General features: G+C 41.3%; 1 long non-coding RNA gene across 1 annotated transcript; it reads right to left on the bottom strand.

The window, feature by feature from the left end:
- Positions 1 to 3459: 3459 nt before the first annotated feature.
- On the bottom strand, positions 3460 to 6696 carry LOC110710065. Its single transcript, XR_002509111.1, has 4 exons — positions 6481 to 6696; positions 4477 to 4671; positions 4190 to 4252; positions 3460 to 3693 (listed from the first exon to the last, which is right to left on the bottom strand). It is a non-coding gene; the product is annotated as an uncharacterized LOC110710065 (long non-coding RNA).
- Between the last annotated feature and the right edge of the window lie 9376 nt (positions 6697 to 16072).

Raw genomic sequence — 16072 nt, 5'->3', positions numbered from 1 at the left:
CTAAAGATGTCATTTCCTTCATATGGAGGAATATTATCATTCGTTTCGGGGTGCCTATGTTTATGGTTTTTGACAATGGTCCTCAGTTTGAGACGCCTCAGCTCAAGACTTGGTTAGAAGACCAGGGGATCTCAAGTTTCTTTGCATTAGTCGGCCAACCCCAAGCAAACGACCAGGTCGAAGCCTTCAACAAGTTAATCTCAGTCGGGATCAAAAAGAAAATAGAGAGAGCTGGTGGCCTTTGGGCGGATGAATTACCACACGTCCTCTGGGCCATTAGAACAACCGCCAAAGGGGAAACTGGAGAAACCCCATTCCTCATGGTGTATGGTGCAGAAGTTGTCCTGCCCATACGAACACTATGAGCCGACTCTTCGAATCATGTTGTATGACGAAGAGGCAAACTGGGAGGCCATGCGGCTAACATTGGACTCACTTCCAGAGCGCAGGGGCAATGCTGCCTTGCGCCATGAAATTTACGTATGAGAATGACTCGGGCCTACAACAAAAGAGTACACAAGCGTCCTCTCAAAGTGGGGACTTTGTGCTACGGAAAATGGAGGCAGCCGGTAGGGCGAATGAGCAGGGAAAGCTAACCCCAAATTGGGAAGGCCCCTACCCGAATCTATGATGAAGTAAGAGACGGCACCTACCGACTGGAAGAACCTGACGGTAGGCGGCTGCCTAGAACTTGGAATGTAGACAAATTAAAAAAGTACTACTTCTAAGAATTTTTGTAAATGTTTCAAAGTTTTGATTAATGAGAATATGTCTTCATTTCCCAAACTTGTATTTTTGCTAATTTTTGTAAATTATGCTAGCGTCGCCTGTACAAAGTACAGACGACCACCCTATTTTTAAAACGTTTGTCCCAACAGTAGACGCCCCATTCCGTCCGAAGGAGCCGCCTGTACCAAAACAGTCGACCCTACTAATTTATTTTTAAGTTAAGTCCAACACTTGACGGCTATTTACCATTTTTAAAGAGGCCAATGGCCGGATATTAATAAACAATAGAGGCCGACGGCCACAGTCTGCTCCAACATGAGTATGACCGTCTGCTCCAACATGAGTCAGATAACCGACGACGTCTATTCGGGCGAATTCGTCGAGGAGAAGCATCTCCCATTTGGGTGGCAGATTGCTCTACTAATACATCAAACGGCCCTACCGAATGCTAAGGAAGCATCCATAGTTGTTTGAATAAATCAAAAGTGAAATCTAAACGGCCGAAAGTTTTTTCAAATTGTTCTAGTACAATTGGAAAGAGGTCACTGTTTCATGATTAGAGGCTATCGAGGCATTAGGCGGGATGCGCTTGTTTTTGCTCTGGGGCAAGGCAGGCGGAAAATTCTTTCTCAATCAAAAAGCTAAGTCCAAAAAATTAGCATTATACGCACACAAGGCTTATGGCCGGATGCGCCTGCTTTGCTTTGGGGAAACCAGGCGGAATACTTTTCTTAACAAATAAGCTAAATTAAAACTTAGCATCTTATTTTAACGAGGCCTATGGCCGAATGAAATCAAAGGATCGACTGCTCTGCATGGCCGTCTGTCGCTTGGTTTGGGGAAATCACCATAGTGATTGATTGACTTAGAAGCCATGCATACTCTTCTAAGTATCAATAATTTCCAATTCAATCAATCCAATCAATCGAAACCAATCGACATCCGTCCAGGGGCAAGAACATTCGCATACTATACAGGCTAAAATACTTAGCTAAAAATTCTATGCATAAAAATTTGGAAGCTTTGAAAATTTTTAAAAGCATAAACACCAATATAAATAAAACCGGCCAAATGACCGGATGCTTCATAAAAATTAACAGCCGTCAAAATTGATGACTGTAAAGAGTTAACTGGCTAAGCTAGGAGAATTGTTGAATTACCTGACCCCTTGGTCGGTAAAGATACATTTTTACTCGGCACACAAGCCGGAAGATCAAATACATGGTCATTCGGCCGCAGAAGAAAATTATAAAAAAGCTTAAGTAGCAAGGGAAAAGTTCTCAACATTGGCATCCGCATCATCCATATTTTCACCCGCCGGCTGCTCAGCATTTTCACCATCCTCCTCGTCCCCTTGCTCGTCCCCAGGAGAGCCCGATGAGGAGTCGGACTCTTCACCCTCAGCATCAGCCTTGGTCGCCTCCTCTTGAGCTTGTCGAAGAAAGGCCAGCATTGAAATCCTCGTTGGCTTGGTCAAATTTGGATTTCCAAGTGCTATAGTCAGCACCCGGCTTTACCGCCTCCCATGCCGTCCGCATGATGGCCTCATAATCTTCCATCATTTGTTTGACAAGGGCCTCCTTCTCCTCCTCAGCTCGGGACTCAAACTTGGCCTTCAGCTGCTTCTCCTTGTTCGCCAGGCGCATCTCCAAGCGGCCAACCCGCTCCTTGGCCCTCTCGGCTTCTTTCTTGGCCTCCTGCAGAGGCTCAAGCTTTTCCTTAAGACCTTTAATTTCGGCCTTAAGATCATTAATTTTGGAGCGAGCCGAATCCAGGTCCTTCTTTACTTGCAGGTTGGCAACCGCCTGGGAATACATCATACCAAGGGTTAGTAGCTCATTTTGAGCAATTTCAAATTGAGCTCGGTCTAAGGCGACTCGACCCGAGCTTTAGCGGCTGTTACCTCTTTGGACTTTTCCTGGAGAGGCTTCCTTAGCCCCTGAATGCGCAGCATAGCGTGGATATGAGTAAAGAGCCGAATGGTTAAGACCAGTCGGATATATACTTAACAATAAGTAAATCAAGATAATTCTCTGCCTCACAAAGATTCCCCAAGATGGCATCCAAGTTAAGGTGCCGACTCCTCTCACGGACGCCTTGTCCTCTGACTAAGCGCCCTCAGCATCTCCTTGGCCATCTGGAGGACGGTCGGCCTTTGCACAGGAGCCACAAGATTAAAATTAGTAAAGAAAATTCTAAGAAACTATCTACATGATGGTATCCAATATAGAGGTGGTTTATTACCATCCGGCTGAACCTCCTCCTCCTTCCCATGGCGCCTCTTCTCTCCTGCCACTAGTCGAAAAAAATGCTATTTGTAACCGGCGAAATTGACTTTTTGTAACTGGCATTGTTGGTTGCGAATGCCACCGTTATAACTAATGAATATTATTCGTAACCGGCTAATGTTAGTTACAAATAATATATTATTTGTAATTGACTTAACCTTATGCTAGTACAAATAGGCTATTTTCAAAGTTAGAAAACATACTATTTGTAACTGGCGTTAAGTATATACCGGTTACAAATATAGTATTATTTGTAACTGGCATAGCATAACGCCAGTTACGAATAATGTTTTTAATTTAAAAAAAATAAAAATAAAATGGTAGCAGTAACAAACTCCTCTACTGCCACCACCCGTACACTACATTTATATTTTTTTTAATGTAAAGACCATTAATTGTTAATAAAATACAATAACTATCAATCTACCAATATAAGACCAACTTTAAGCGACATCTTGGAAATTATATTGAATTGATGTACTTGTAAATTACAAATATTTCTCTCATAGTTCACAATAAATAATACTCTATAACTAAAAAAAAGCTAGTTAGTTAATTGATACAATGGTCAACCTTCAAATTTTGACGATTTTGTCTCTGTCTGCTTTCACAAATTTGACTGTTCTGTATGGGATTGCAGCAGTTTACACTTAGCACTTGATATTGCAACAGAATTCTGCATGGGAAAGAAATATAAACATAAAAAAAGCCAAAATTTAAAAAGGATTGTTTTAGACAGTCACCAAGTGAACGCTTCCAACATGGTCAATGCATCAAACTGAGGGGATATAAAAGAATATAAACATCAAAGCTCACGAGAAAAATTTCAGCCACTTATTTAGACAAAACTAGTCACAAATAAATTCAATACAGAAATCAAAACCAGTAATTTCACTTATTAGACAAAACTAGTCATAAATAAAATTCAATACAGAATTCAAAACGCCACATATAAAATACAACAAAAACATAAGGTAGCAGATGCTTGGTGCATGAACTAGCTCAATTTTCAGTTTCTTAAGTGTCTGAACTAGAACAATCTATTACATACACAAGCTGAAAGGTACTGAAGTAGCTCAAATTTCAATTTCTTAGGTGCCTGAACTAGCAGTTTCGCCCACTTATATAGTTGTAGAAATATCCAAATTAGTGAGATTTTTTAAATTGCATACCTGATAAGCCTGCATCATTACAAGTAATATTTGAGCCCGGACCATTGCAAAAATCAAATGAGCCTACAGTCATTTGAAGCAAATAATGAGCCCTGCACTAGTACGTGTTACAAAAAAGAAAGTATACTATAATCCAGCAACCTATAGGGATTCTGCTCTACAAAGAAGAAGATGGACATTCATTAAATCACTTAGCTTGGGTACCAAATAGAAAATTATAGACTTCTCCAAAAATAGAAAGTATATAATATTCCAGCAACCTATTGACAACTAAAAAAAAAGTTCACCTGAGGAGAATAGTCAACTCCGGCAGCAATCGCAGCATCTCCTTCCCACAATGCAGTTTTCCATTCTCCAAATTTCCGAGCATCAAAGCATCTATTTAAATGCTTCTCCACTGCTTGAATTTGTGGAGTTCTGTTGCCTCAGGCTGATGTGCTGCATAGAATAGATGTTTCCTAGCAAAATCTACCTGTCCTAACCTAAAACCAGCCAAGAAACAAAATAAATAACTATAAAAAAAATGCAGATTCATATTCAAATAATTAGTGTCTTCAATACCACATGGTCGAAGAAATTAAAGTAATTCCCATGTTCAAAGAAAAATCACAGTAAGAAATTGATAGAAATTGATAACAAATTCCACTACCATGATTAACAAATACTTATGGTCCCTGAAGCAAGTCAATGACATAAATTATCAACTGCCACCATCCGGAAATGATTTCTACTTCTTAAAGTAACATATCCTCAAAAATATTAGTTTATAAACAATAAGAAAACATGTGCAGGGACAAAGAACTTTCTAATATAGCATCATTACTTGAACTACTTATGGCAACATGATCAGCAGCTAATCATCAGGTGACAAGCAACCAAACCAAGTTTTTTAAAGCATGTTAAATCACAATTGGCAATCAAACTTGTAGAATGAAGCCAGCCCGAATTAAACATGGACAATGACAACTCAACCTCAGTGAGAAAAAACCCCTTCCTTTCTTCCTATTGACATGATAATTCGTTGAATCCACATCCTTAGCAAACGGAATTGGATTAAACAAATCAAAAATCCATTTCTTGTCGCAGCTAGATAATTTCCCGGGTGAAACCATGAAAAGTGCGGACAAATTTGCTTATATTTCCTAGCTTCTACATAACTTTATCTCAGGAAAACCCTTGAAAGAAGGATTTCAATGGGAAACTAACATCAACTTGGTTGAAAACAGTCTAAGATACAGAAACCGATTGTGCGAATATACCTCTAACTACAACAATATTCACCCTCCATGGATAAAAACCAACATGTCAAGCAACAATGGACTCTAACATTCTCTACACACTAGGCTAATTACTCCTCCGTACCACTAAAATTGCCCCCATATACTAAAAATGGATGTCAAGATGATATAATTCATAAAGGAATCAACAACTAATAAAGCCAAGATAATTATAAAAAAAAAAAAGTCAACTAACACCCAAATCCTAAACATTACAAAGATCATTCATTGTTCATAGCAACAAATAAATAAGAAACCTAACTGAACAATTTGTACTAATTGAAAAGGGAGGTACACATGCAATGAACAATTTTCAAACAACCCTTTAAACTGCATATACATACGAAGTATTAGAAATGCCACAAAATTAAATCCACAAAAAGCAGCAAATATTAATAAAAAAAAAACTACTAAATCAAAACATAATAACCCAAAATCCACAGAAAATGGAAAGAGCAAATTGCCACACTTTAAGCATAAATTAAAAAAAAAAAAACAACTTAAAACAAATCAGAAACTACCAACCGAGGTACCCAGAAGCTAAAATTTGAATTTTTTTTTCTAAAAAGGACACGGAAAAAAAAGATGAAGATTATGAAAGTTACCCAAATCCAGTTATCTAGAAGTTGAATTGAAGGTTCGAAGCTCAAAAAATGTGAACTTTACAAGCTGATTTCAGCAAAAATGGTAGAAAAGAAGCAGAATATGGATGAATTTGTTGAAAAAATAGAGAGATGTTAGGCTTCACTTGGGAAATGAACAAATCTTTTAAGAGCAATAGAGTAAACAATTTAGCCGAAAACTGCTGTAATCAATCACCAATGGTTGGTAAATCATCAAGACATAATTAAGCATATGGAAACTAAGCAAGCCCAAGGTAACGTAGAGCAGATGGAAAGAAAAATTAAAAGAGATATAATTCACAACTAATTGGGGTTTTTATTTAATTAAAGAGATAATTTAGTTCATTACATCAACCCTAATTCATGAACCCTAATTCAAAATTTTACATACCTCTTTTTAACCTCCATATAGCCCTCTTTTGCTGAATTTTAGATCATTCTTCATGAACAAGAAGCAATTTTTAATTGAAAATTTCTAAAACCGTTTATTTTTATCAAGGAAAAAGGAGATCGAAGTTAATGGAAGACAAATGAGTATATAAGAATACTCATGAATTCGAAAACGCAAGTGGAAAAATGAAAAAAAAGCTACTCTGTACTTAGGTTTGTTAGAAAATAAATAAATAAATTTTTTTTTTTGACACAAAGTACTACTAACTTGCGTTTGCAAGCCAGTTACTAAATATTTGGTCAAATTTTATTTGACTCAATATTTGTAACCAACATTTATTAGGTCGGTTACTAATAGAATTTCCAACCTTGACAAATTTCAAATTAGTAACCTTCGTCTACAAGGCCAGTTACTAATGTCATATTATTTGTAACTTACATTATCTTAGCCAGTTACTAGTGGTGTTTTAGTAACTAGCATTTTTAATGCCAGTTACTAATAGGGCATGCTGAGCGACAACAGTAGTGGGTTGCTTAAAGCCACCATTCGATGCCTGATTGGCATCCGGTTTGCTGACCTCCCTGTCAGCTTTGAGAGTAGAGTCATCTCCTCTTTTAAGCTTGTGAGCAATGTGCTTCCGGTTCTTGTCGGATGCACTCACATCACCCGTCCCAGTCTTTTGGATTTTGGATTGGATGCTTAGAGGGAGAAGTCTGTGGAGCCACTCTGCATTAGCAAAAGGAAAAGGCGTCAGAAAACAGCGGGCAAAAATTGACCTTGCTAAAAAATATCAAGTTTTATAAACAACTACCTTGGGGTCCCGACTGTTTTTTGCTAGTCACCCGCTTGATTAAGGACGTTCGAGCGATATTTCGCCGCAGAGACAGCAGCCGGCTTCCTCGTTGCTGAGATCTTTTCCATGCTTTGTCTGCACCAAAAGCAGGAGTTAGAATTTGTAAACGATCATTGAAAAGCAATTTAAAGTTGCATAAAATCAAACGGTCGACTACCTCTCGGCATCTCAGAACTTAGCCCACAAGCGGCCAAGAACACCCCATCCTCTAACCACTTGTATAGGGGAATGTAGCTCTAAGAGACGACTATTTTCTCCCCCTGCTCATTTGTCCGGACGGACACTTTGAACAAACCCCTGTCAAACATTACCTCCTGGGCCCGCCTAGGGAGAGGGGGAAAGGCACTTTTTGCCAGCCAGGAGGGCGATCCTTGTTCCACCTATTGTATTTCCAATTCAGTCGGCTATCAGAGGAGTGGACTATGTAGAAACTTTGTTATGCAGTCCTTCCACTTGTTTTCCTTTCCAACTGCCATCATGTACCCTTGCAGGTGGACAAGGTGTACCAGCCTTCGTCGCCCTTGGCCGGCGCTCGGCTGAGATAGTGCATGTGGGCGAATGCCTCAAAGCCGGCTCCACCTCCAGCATGTCACATGCGCAAACATACCCGATAATATTAATCTAGGAATTCGGGAAAATTGCCAGATACCCAGTTGGTATCCGTCCAATATTCTCTCCACGGCCGGATGGAGAGGGAAGCGCAGACCGGCTTGGAGGACCGCCTCGTAGCAGCCAAATGCTAGGTCCTTATAGCTGGCCAAAATCGTCCAGGGTATTGTATCATCCTTGTTCGGCACAGACAAGGAAAAGCCATGACCCATTACGGTCTTGCGCCTAAAGTTGGCAGGCCGGATGTCATAGAAGTCCGCTTGCTTTGCGGAACATGATGATAGTAGGGAGCGCGTTCCAAGCGCCTAGAAGCACTCGGCTCGGCCCAGCCTTCTCCCCTCTCCACTGAGAAGGACTCCCTTACCGTGCTTATCTTTGCTCTGGCCTCCTCTGAAGTAATGGAGGCATTTTCAGAGGATGATGAGGCCGTATCGTCATCAGAGCTCTCCCCAGAGCTGGGGGACTGCTGATTGGGGCTAGCAGGGTCCTCCCCTAGACTCTCTTCCGACGCCTGTTCTGAAGGCTCGGGCTTGTATTGACTGTCGGCTTCCCGCAGTATGGTATCGCTGGGGGTGCCGCTCGAAGAAGGGAAGAATAACAAGTTGGAGTTTGGGGAAGGTTAGATGAATGGTTTTGGGGGTTTCAGAGATTTCACTGGCAGGCACCCTAATGGAGCCATCAGAATTGACAGTCTCACTGTCCGAATGGTAAAAGGAACCATCCGCCTTATATCTCCTTGTTGTTTGCTTTGTTCTGGCCATCGTGTCCTGCAGATGCACAGACACTGTCGGATTTGGAGATTACTTAAAGCAAAGTTCTCAAACGAGCATTCGACACTCCTAGTTCTAGATTCAGCCGTCCCGGTGACCGGCTGATCGCTAATCTAGCCGTGCCGGGTGCGTTTGGGAAACCATTTTTGATAAAGAAAAATGCAAAAAAAATAAGTAAAAGAAGAGAACAGCGGTTACCTTAGAAGAAGGTACTAGGAGACGCTTGGTTTGCAGGAACAGACGGACAGAAAGCCGAGCGTCGGATGCTTGATAAGTTTAAGTCTTTGAGAGTCTTTGAAATTCAGAAGTCCAGAGATTCTCCAAGATTCGCAAAGGTGTGAATCCAAGGGGGGTGTCAAACCTTTTTATTTATAGAGGGGTAAAACCTTAATTTTTCCCTCCAATAGTAAATTTGAAATTCGGCAAGCCAGATCCTGACACCTGTCACAGGCGATACGTGGCAAGCGCGTGTTCCCTGTGAGGGGCAAATGATTTGGGTATTTTTACCCAACCAGCTGGCCCAATCCGAGCCTGCCACGTGTCATTGGAAGAGGCGCCACCCTGGCCCTTCAAGATGGTGACACGTGGTAGGCAGATTTGGCCCCCTGGAATGGCGGCTTTCAAGGCCCAAATCCAAGGGCCCCCTGCAAAAAACGGCGTGCCCTTTCTTAGGGCACGAAACCCTATAAAGGGCACACATTCCTAGAGCCCTATAAATAGGGAACATTCCCCTCATTTTATGGGATCAGATTCTTTTCAGAGACAACTTTTATGACCTAACCTTGATTGAATACCAATCATTGTCTGAACTGTCATTCTCAAGATACAGTACGCCTGAGCTTGGAAACCAAGCAGATAACTTTATTTCCGCACGTTTTACTCCGAATACATTACTAACTTAATCTTCAGAGCGGACCACCGACCATCGGTGGTCCTTTTGCTTTGCAGGTACAGGCGCCCCTTGCTGGATCTAGTCTTAGTGTTGTAACTCTCCCAAGGACAAAAAAACCCCGAAACAATGAGCTTTTAGGTTGTTTTTACCTTCTTTTCATAGCTTTATTTCTTAATAAATGCTTAGTCTTATTCATTTTCTCTTTAGTTTCTTTATTCTCTCTTATTTTTGTTTTAGTCCACTTTTGTGGATTTTCTAGTGTTTTCTCCATCTTTTGTACTCTTTTTTGTGTTGTTAGGTATTGTATGAGGTTCGGGTCTTTATATTGGTGGCTTACAAGTAGGAAGATTCCTTTGGAGCAAGCTTATAGCATTGGGAAAGCTCAAGAAGTAAGAGTGTGGCATGCTCCAAGTTCTAGCTCTTGCACTCTCAAGCCGCATTCTCATGAAACAACGATGTTAAACCCACTATAAAGTCTATTTGAATCTTCCATACTTAGTGACTATCATAAGGGGCGCACCATTTACATCATGCATGCACCGAAAAAGTGTCCTGCTTAGGGAGCGCGGGCGCGCAATCAAGGACTGTTTCGTACCCATTTTGCAAGCGTGATGGATGTGGAGAGGTGTGCAAACCCACCTTGCGTTGGCGCTTAGCCAGCCTGCCTGCTAATGAGTGTCATTTACGGCACTCATTTGGTAGCATTTTAGGATGATTTCCTTCTTTTTTTTATTCTTTAAATAATGCCTTTGTTTTGTTCACTTATGTTTTAGTTTCTTCGTTTATCTTATTTTGTGCTTTCTTGTGAAATAAGGGTATTTTCGTATTTTCTACTTTACCATCTTTACTTTATTTTATTGTAGGCTTTGTTCGGGGTCTCGAGATCTACTTTGGAAGGTTCTCCAAGTCTTTTGGATGCTCGGAACAAGACCTCATATCATTTGGTTGGCTAGAGTTCAAGATAAGAAGCAAACTCCTACTCTTGGCATTAGCGCTCTCGTGCATCACCATCATCACATTTCTTGATCATGATCATGCAAAAATGAAGATTTGAAGGCTGCCCCCTTGTGAGCATCATACGAGAGCGTCGATGAGGAGCATGCTTGTGAGTGTTGGAACCAAAGCAAGAGGCCGAATGCACAACCATCACTATGGTGCGTGAGCGCAGCAGGGAGCATGAGTGGCGCACACCCTATTGTGCATGCGTACCACAGGTTGGCCGAGTCAACTTTGCTCCCTTGCTATATATACTTGAGACCTTTCTATTTTTGGGACAACTTTTAGACTAGCTTAGAATTTCTCTCTCATATTTTAGCTTAGGTTGAGAGCTTCTCTATCTAGAATAGGTTAGTTTAGGAGTAGTTTTAGAGAGAGAAAGTGAGGGATTTCAATGGTTATTTGAGAGATTGAAGATTCAAGATGACAATTGTATTGAAGATCTCCTAATAAATCAATGAGCATTTCTCACTCTAGCTCTCTCCTCTTTATTGCTTTGGTCAATTTCATGTTTGTTGATTTGGTTTTGATGATTGATTCTTGATTAGTGTAGTTCCTCTTCAATACTTGTTGATGTTTTGCGACAATTGCTTGTTGATTGATGATGATTCTTGAGTAGTTTATTTTCTAGGGATTGAGTAAACATGTATGTTTGATTGTTGAGATTACTTTGGAATTTGAGTAGTTCTTATGTTGTAATTAAATTAATATATAGAGGTTTTCATATTGTCTAGTTTAATTGGAGTAGTGATCAGTGGCCATTTGGCCCACTTTTTCTACTTCGTTTTCTTCCCCGATTGAGCCCTTTGTTTGCCCTTTTTCCTCTATTTTAGCTTAGTTTTGTTATTATTGAGCATATTTGTTACTTGGAGTGGTTTTGAGTCATTTTTGGCTCATTTCCTAAGGTTTTATTCCCTCTCCTTTAACCCATTTCGATTTGCTCCTATTAGAACCTTTCCTATGATTTGTGTTTTCCATCTTACAGGTCCTCCCGTGGCTAAGAAAGCAAGGATTGGATGCAAGGATTAGGCATGCTTTGAGTCAAAGGGATTGGAGCATTAGAGCCCAAAATATGAAGGAAAGAAGAGTTCAGAGCGGCGCTCTAGATATGGAGCGGACGCTCTGTATTCCTTGCTGCAGAAAACCAAGTACCCAACCCTCAGAGCGGGCGCTCTAATGATGAAGCGGGCGCTCTAGCTCCCAGAATAATCAGAGCATTTTCTGCGAGACCTCAGAGCGGGCGCTCTAATGATGAACGGGCCTCTAGCTCCCAGAATAATCAGAGCATTTTCTGCGAGACTTCAGAGCGGGCGCTCTGCCTTAGAGCGGGCGCTCTGTGTTCCCCTGACCGAAACTCTGCTACACGCGTAGGCCGACGGCTCTAATTATTTTACTCTGCACGTGATGCCTAAAATTTTGGGCCTTGATTTGGGTTAGGTTTTAGAGGAGGTATAAATACCTCTCTTCCTTGTAATTGGGAAGAGAGAGATAGGTAGAGAGAAAATATTAGAAAATCAGATTTCAGCTTATTGTTTTCTTTCTTTCTTTTGCACTTTAGATTAGTTAGGGTTTAGTTCCTCATTAGATCTAAAACACTACTCTTTGTTACTCTCTTTCATTTTCAATCCAAGATTTAATCTTTTGTATTATTTCTATCCCTACTCTTATTTATTGCTTTATTTATCTATTTTAATTAGTTTTAGCTTATCTTTAGTTGTTATTTCAAGTCAATAGAATAGTTTAATGTCTTAGTTGCCTCCTTGTTTAAACTTGCAATTTCTGGTTTTGATCCTTTATTTTCTTGCTATTAGTATAATATTATCCTTATTTGCTTAGATTTCATGCTATTTAGAATAGATTACAAGTAGACTTAAACTTATTCTCTTCAAAGTTAACTTCTTTAGTAAAGTTTAATCATCCTATTTTCTGGTTTTAGCCATGTTTCTCTCATTAAACTTAGTTTTTGCTTTTGTTAATGTTCTTGTGTGCTTTGGTATGACCCTTCCTTCTCTAGGCTAGGTTTCTAGCTAGGGGAGGGGGAAATGATGAACTAATGATGAAATGAATGATATGTGGTGCAAGATTGGGTAGATTGAGAAGTTTTGCAATTGATTCCAACCTAGGTTTTAGTTGTTAGGAATTAGAGATTGATCACCTCTAAGACCCTATTTTGTGTTGCATGCTAGTTGCGCGAGGTGAGCTTGTATGTGATGATGACTAGGTTAGGGATGACCTCGACCACCGAGGCGGGGTTGGGTAGGCGGTGTTTAGGTGAGCCCGAGAGGGAATCCTAGATGTTGGACCATAGGCCCCAACTGCTTGGTTGACCGATTGAACCATTCTTGTTGCCTCTAATTGTTGAAATCATTGTTAGTTAGGAATTCTCCCCTATCCCCTAGTGTTTGCTATTGCTTGATTTTCGAAGTTTTATTACCTCTGCTTGTTGCTTGTTAATTTAGTTCTTAGTTTATTTGTTTCCCTAGTAGCTATAGATAAATCCATCAAAAATTTATTCCTCCCTTTTCAATTGACTTATAAGTGATCTAAGCAAGAGACGTTTGACCTTCCCTGAGGATTCGACCCCTCTTCCACTATGCTACCTTTGGTTAGTTCAGGACGTGGGTTTTCTTTTTATTCTTGACTCGACCTTTAGGAACTAACGACACCTAGGGGCCCGACCAAGTTTTGGCGCCGTTGCCGGGGAACGGCAACATTGTTTATTGCTTAGTTATCTTGTTTTTCAATTGTTTTCTACTTCTATCCTTCTATTTTTCATTTATTTCTCCGTTGTTGTCATTCGCTAATTGTCTGCTTAGCTGTGTTGAATGCTTAGAAGATCACAGGGACCACCTACTCACGACCTCGATCTCGACATTGACCGCACTCTAAGGCGAGTGAGGAGACTATTTGTTGAACAAACGGGTGAGGAGGAGGAGTTCTTTGATTCTTCTAGTGATATTTCTTCAGACATGGGGATGCCAATGGCGCTCTTTTTGGTGACTTTGGTAATCCGGGTAGTCATGAATTGCAATGTGGGATTCTACTTCCTACAACGGAAACAAATTTCACTATCCACCCGCACTACACTCAAATGGTGCGTGGAGATCAATTTTCTGGAGCAGCTCATGAAGATCCGATAGAGCATTTGGACAAATTTCTCGAGACATGTGCTTTAATCCAAACCAACCAAGTCACTCAAGAATACATCCGGATGCACCTTTTTCGGTATTCGCTCACAGGCAAGGCTTATAGGTGGCTCAAAAACCTAAAGCCCGGCTCGTTGGCCACATGGAGAGACACGGCCAAAGCTTTCTTGAACAAGTTCATTCCCGAAGACAAATCAACCGAATTGAGGCAGAAAATTTCATCATTTAGGCAAGAAAGGTATGAATCTTTGGGGGAAGCTTGGGACCGGTTTAAAGAGTATGTGAGAGCTTGCCCACACCATGAGTTTGACAAGCAACTTCTCATCAAGTTCTTCTATGATGGTCTTGACGACATACCCAAGCAAAATTTGAATTCCGGATGTGGTGGACATATTAGCAAGGTGCCTCAAGCTCAATTGGAGGACACCATAGAGGAAGTTGTGAGTACTATTCTACGAGTGGTGGAAGAAGAAGAGGGAAGAGAGAGCTTCGGGCAAATTCGAGCTTGATCAAGGTTCACTCAAGGCTCTTATGGAACAAGTCATTGACAAGAAGCTGGGAAATAGCCAAGGGTCTTCATCTTCCTCCACCAATCAAGTACACTCTTTCTCTTGTGAGAATTGTGGGGTACCAACCATGATATATCATATTGTGGTGGTCGAGACCCCGAACATGTAGCGGCAATGGGGTACATGAACAATCAACGTGATAATTGGAGAGCCCCCAATGCCAATTATGGTAATAGATTTCAAGATGCAAGTGGCCCAAGCCACAACACGGGTCAAATGGCTCCCTTTCCAAATCCAAATGCTAGCAATCACCCTAGAGCACCATTCAAGCAAGGACCACCCAACCAATTTCAGAATTTCCAACCCAACCCTTCCATGCAAAATGATCCTAATCAACAAATGCTCATGGAAACTCTCAATAGAATCCAATCAAGCCTATCCGCCATGGATCAAAGAATAACCAATAGTGAGCGAAAAGCGGATCAAAGGCATCAAGAGGTCACCGCACATCAAAAGATGATGGATAATCAAGTGGCTCAACTCGCCGAGAGGGTGACCAATCTAGCCAATGAGAAGCTCCCGGGCCAACCTACTACCAACCCGGCTACCACCCATCATATCAAAGCTATCTCTCTTAGGTCCGGAAAGTCTTATGAGGGGCCTAGGAGTGATCAATCGGAGCACAACAAGGAGGGTGAAGAGCAAGTGGTTGAAGAGGTCAATGGAGATAGCCAAGGTCAAATAATTGACAATAGTGTTGAAGGAAGCATTGAGAAGAAGAAGGGTGAAGGTAGTGAAAAGAGCAAGGAAGTTGGGAAAGACAAGCAACCATCAACATCTTATCAACCATCAAGGTTTGAACCACCACCGCCTTATCCCGAGAGGATTGTTGAGAGGAGATTGAATGACAAGTACAACAAGTTTATGGCTATGCTCAAGTCACTTCACATCAACATTCCATTCCTTGAAGCCATGACTCAAATGCCACCCTATGCAAAATTCCTCAAGGAACTCCTCTCCAACAAAAAGAAGCTAAGTGATGAGTGTATCACTCTTCCTCATCAAGTTAGTGCCCTAGTGCAAAGAACCTTGCCTACCAAGCAATGTGATCCGGGAAGCTTCACTCTTCCGGTCAAGATTGGTGATATGGAGACCACGGGTGCACTAGCCGATCTTGGGGCAAGTGTGAGCCTCATGCCACTATCCATTGCAAAGAAGCTCAAGTTCGAGATGATACCTTCAAGAAAGGTGATTCAATTAGCCGACCGGTCCACAAAATTCCCATGCGGTGAGTTAGAAGACGTTCCTATCAAGATTGGGAATTTGTTTGTGCCTTGCGATTTTGTGGTGATGGATATGGAGGAGGACCCTCATACTCCTCTTATCCTTGGAAGAGAGGCACTCAAGACCATGGGAGCGGTCGTCAATTGCAAAGATAATACCATTACATGTGAGGTGGCCAATGAGAAGTACAAGTTTGAATTCTCAAAGACTTTGAAGCAACCTATGGTAGAGAAGATTTGGCGGGTGGACTTGGTGGACTCCGAACTTGATGAATTGGTGAAGTCTCATGAGGTAATTAAAGACAAGGGTGATGAAGACCTCCCATGTGAGGAGGTGGGTGAAGGAGAATCTTTGTGTGCCTTGGAGGTTGAAAGCCTTGAAGGTGAAACTCATCCCGAGACTCAAGGAGCCGTGGATGAGCTCCCATCGATCCAAAGTGAGTCTAAGGAGGAGAGTTCCACGCCTCCTCCCAAGGTAGAACTAAAACCCCTCCCTCCTTCTCTCAAATATGCTTATTTGGATGATGATTGCTT

Source organism: Chenopodium quinoa, unplaced genomic scaffold (assembly GCF_001683475.1).
Source record: "Chenopodium quinoa cultivar QQ74 unplaced genomic scaffold, ASM168347v1, whole genome shotgun sequence".
NCBI classification, from domain to species: Eukaryota; Viridiplantae; Streptophyta; class Magnoliopsida; order Caryophyllales; family Amaranthaceae; genus Chenopodium; species Chenopodium quinoa.
This window is presented reverse-complemented; position numbering and strand designations above follow the sequence as displayed.